Source organism: Ananas comosus, linkage group 3 (genome assembly GCF_001540865.1).
Source record: "Ananas comosus cultivar F153 linkage group 3, ASM154086v1, whole genome shotgun sequence".
NCBI classification, from domain to species: Eukaryota; Viridiplantae; Streptophyta; class Magnoliopsida; order Poales; family Bromeliaceae; genus Ananas; species Ananas comosus.
The window spans coordinates 14,322,599-14,327,085 of record NC_033623.1 but is presented as its reverse complement, the minus strand read 5'-3'; positions in this window follow the sequence as shown (position 1 = coordinate 14,327,085).

The window sequence follows — 4,487 nt, the reverse complement described above, 5'->3', positions numbered from 1 at the left end:
TAATAATAATAATAATAATAATAATAATATATATATATATATATATATATATATATATATATATATATATTAACTTATATGAATCTCCAATAATTTTTGCCATATGGCAAGTTGTCCTTCACCCTCACCAGTATTTGACCTATCTATTAATTAACTTATATGAATCCCCAATAATCTTTGCCATATGGCAAGTTGTCCTTCACCCTCACCAGCATTTGACCCTCAACATTTCCTTCGTCAAACTTTTAATTAATGCAATTAATTAATACATCTAAATATTTTCACTACCAAATTTTTAATTAATGCATTTAAATAGTTTCGCTATAATCTACAATTTTCACTTATCTCTCCAATTAATTCGTTATAATCCTTTCCCTTTTCTACACCAGACTTCTAATTAATGCATCCAAACCATCCACTGCCATCTACAATCCGCATCTTCTCATCTCCAATTAATTCATTAATTTTTTTTTCCTCATCTTTTCCTATACACCGTCGCCTCCCTCCCTCTCTTTCTTACTAATGCGTGCCTATATATCTTCCCTCTCGGCAGCGGCTGAATGGATTATCGTCATCTTTACTATCATCATCCTTGGAGAAGGCGTCATCATCTGATGTTCTCTTATTATTAATTACTCCTATAGTTTTACCCGCTGCAGAGCGCGGACTCTTTCACTAGTATATGTATATAAGATATAAGATATTAAGGGGTGGAACAAAGAAGAAGGGTGCATGGCATGGCTGGGTCACCTAATTTTGTGTAGGAAATGGGCAAATGGGCGGGGTCTAATAAATACGAGGGCACCTAATTGTGTAGGAATTAAAAGGGCGCCCCTCCTGTAAATATAGGCATTCAATGGGGAGGGGGTGGTGGGGAGGGAGCGTACATGGGATTGGGTGGGCGCCCGAGTTATAAAGAGTGCATTAAATTGGACTCACTCACCTCCACTCCCACTCTCCACTATAAATTAATTTTTAAAAAAATAACAAATAACAATTCACTTTTAAAGATACAATTTAAATTTGATCATTTTCTTTTTTTGGTGCGACGGTTCAGAGTTGGGTGGCCGATCCCACCAACAAGCAATATCGTACTGCAAAAGTTGTTTCGGGATCTCACGGAGGAGCGACATAGAAATTTTTTCCCGTGCAATTGCATGGGGCGTAGATATTAAGGAACACGTGGCAGAAATGTAAGGCGGTTGTACGGCGTAAAAAAATTGTTGTTGTTGTTTTTTTTTAAAAAAATTAGCTTTATTCTTATATTACCATTATTATTATTTACAGAATAATAGTGGAAGATTCGTAAGCCCGAGCCGTCATAACCACTGAGATGTTGGGTGTGGCTACCGTTGATTTCGTTTCTTGATCAACGACCTCCAACTGCAGAGTTAACTACTACTTGTTAAACTGATTATGAGACTTAGGCTTAGTTTAGTTTAGTACTTATAAAATAGAGTTGAGAAAAAATATATAGTGATATATTTTTGCGTTCTCTGATGAGACTGCATAAAATATATCGTAATCGACTAAATACAATATGCGGAACATAATATTACGTACGGAAATAAATATGGTATTTTTTCATCGTCATTTCTCACCATACGTAACGCAATCTTTCCGTAATCCCAAACGAAGCCTTAGCAATAACTCAAATTTTTTTATAATAAATTCTTGTTTTTTTTAGAGTTAATTTATTATTATTATTATTCCCCTGTTTTAGAAAATAACGAAAAACACATCCAACCCCTGTATCTCTTAGTCAATGTTTGAGTACCAAACCCTAAGCTAGCTAGCTTAGTGGTTTCTTACAAGTCTTTGTTTTCAAATCTCTTGAAATAGCTGTTTATTTTTAAACCTTTAGAGCATGTTTGAATGTTTGTAGGATTTGAGATTTATAATAAAAGTGGAAATAAGTCATTTCCATTATTAGTGTTTAGATTGAGATATTAGCATTCCAATTTCTATTCCGAAGAGATCCAAATCCCTCAAAAGTGACTCTCGTTACAAGTGGGAATTAACTTTGATTCCGAAGTGATCGAGGAAAGAAATTTTTTTTTTACACTAACAACTATTTGAATTCAAATATAAATCTAAATATAAAATTATTAGATTAAATTATAATTTCAAATTTGAATTAAAAATATGAATTTACAAATTATTTTTATTTTTCAAATTTTACTTTAATAGTTCTAGAATTTAAATTTTGATTTTTACCTTGAACTTAAATTGTATATTCAAAATTCAAGTTCAAATTTGGATTCAAATTTTAATTACAAATTTGAATAACAAATTTAAACTTAATAAATATATTAATTTGAACATAATTTTGATTCCGACTTCGATTCCGATTCTTTTTATGAACCAAACAAATTATTGTTTTTATTATTTGCTTTTTGATTCAGGCCCTTTCTTATTTCTCTTTCGATTTCGATTTCTGTTTTGAACTAAACGTGCACAAATGTAGTACATAGTAGTTTTTAATAAAAAAATTGCAATATTCCTGAAAATTCATGCAATGCTTATTCTCAAAGCGTGAAAATTCACTGGGTGTAAGAAATAGTGAGGAAACAGTGAGGTATTTTAGGTTCGAGGGATTTAAAATTTGCTATGATAATAAAATGATTCATTTTTATTATTGGTGTTAAGTTTAGTATTTTGGTATTTTGATTTTCATTTTGGAGAAAATCGACCCCCGCAAAAAGATGTTCACTATAAAGGTGGGAATCAACTTTAAATCCTGAAGGGATTGAGAAATAAACTCTCTTTTCTCTCATTAATTAATTTTACAAATTCAAATAATAATTTAGATTGAATTTAAAAATCAATTACAATTTTAAAACCGAATTCAAATTTAGTTTTTAATTTCAAATTTGAATTTAGACAAATTTAGACAATAAATTTAGATTTTTATTGAAATTTGATTCTTAAATTTTAATTTGAATATAATTCCGATTCCGATTGCTCCCTCTTATAAACGAAACAAATTAGTGGGAGCACCTACTTTGCACGTCTCATTGCAGGTACAGTGGACTGATATCTGATAAAAGTTGGAAGAAATATTCTCACGGTCGTAAGGAAGATATGATAGTAAATGGAGAATAAAACAGAAAGGAAAGGATCAAAATATGTGAATACCACATAAAAAAAATTCTCATATTCAACACTTTTAGTCTCAGATTATTAAATTTTAATTCGACAATTCCAGTAATTAAAGTTAAAATAAGGGAACAAGGCCACCTTAAAAAGGTAGGAATCTTTTAATTGCGATATGGTCGGTAGGGTCTTTAATTGTTTTAACTTTCCAAAAAGAAGAGAATCTACAAAAGAGGAGGGGAAAAGTTAAAAGAGGGAGCAATGGGAAGTGATAAAGGATATGGTAGTTGATATTCGGGGTCCCAAGTTCGAATCTAAGTTGATTTATATTTTAAGCTAAATTTATTTTGAAATGAAATAAACGAAAATGATAACATACTACTTGTCTCTAAAAAATAAAAGGTTTTTTTTTTTTTTAAAGAGATCTGTAGTACTATATCTGTTTCCTTTATTTCATTTAGAAATAAACTTAGCTAGAAATGTGAATCAACTAGAATTCGAACTTTGTCTCGAGTACCAACCATCAAGCCCTTTACCACTTGCTCTAGAGACGATCGGTCTAAAAAATAAAAAGTTAAAACAGAATAGTTACCGTGCATTGTGTAGCCTAGGCCCGAAAGAGTTTTCCAATAAAAATAAATGTAAAAAATTATTTTACAATAGTAAATTAAGAGTTTGATTTTTACTCACTTAAAATGCCCCAGCATCATAATTTGATAGGATAATATACTGAGAAAAATTAGAAAGGGAACTCAACATTGATTTAAGAACCAATACATTATATCATTCTAAACATTTAACCTCATTTCTTATTTATTTTTCGAACAAAAATTCAAGCTGCATAAAATTTTTTCCATTTATTTATTTTTCCTAGCGAACCAAACAAATGTGATTTTTTTTCCAATGTTGATGAAAAATTATTTGTTTCCTACAAACCAAACACTATAAAACATAATTATTTTTTCCATGAAAAATTAATTTTCACGATTTTAGGTTGAATCAAACAGACCCCAAGCTTCTTGAGTAAAACAGAACAAAATGTTCTCTCTACTCAGTACTATTCTACTTCTTCCATCTCTCTCAGCTTTTTAATTTCAATCCAATTCTTTTCAGCTAACCACTTCTAGAGTAGCTATTCTAATAGAGGGGCAAAAGCTATTTCATAGGCAACAAGATATAGGTTAGAGCTTCTGGATTGAGTGAGAAGCTGAATTGCTTAATACAAATCAAGCATTACCTTTTGCTGTAATGGCATTTAAGAAGGTTGCTCGCAGCATGCGGAGCAGCTACACACACAAATCAATCCATCATTCTCACAGTTAACAAACAAAACAGATATCAGGCGCAATCTTGCGCGCGTTCGGCATTGTTGAAGAAACTCACAAGCAGCA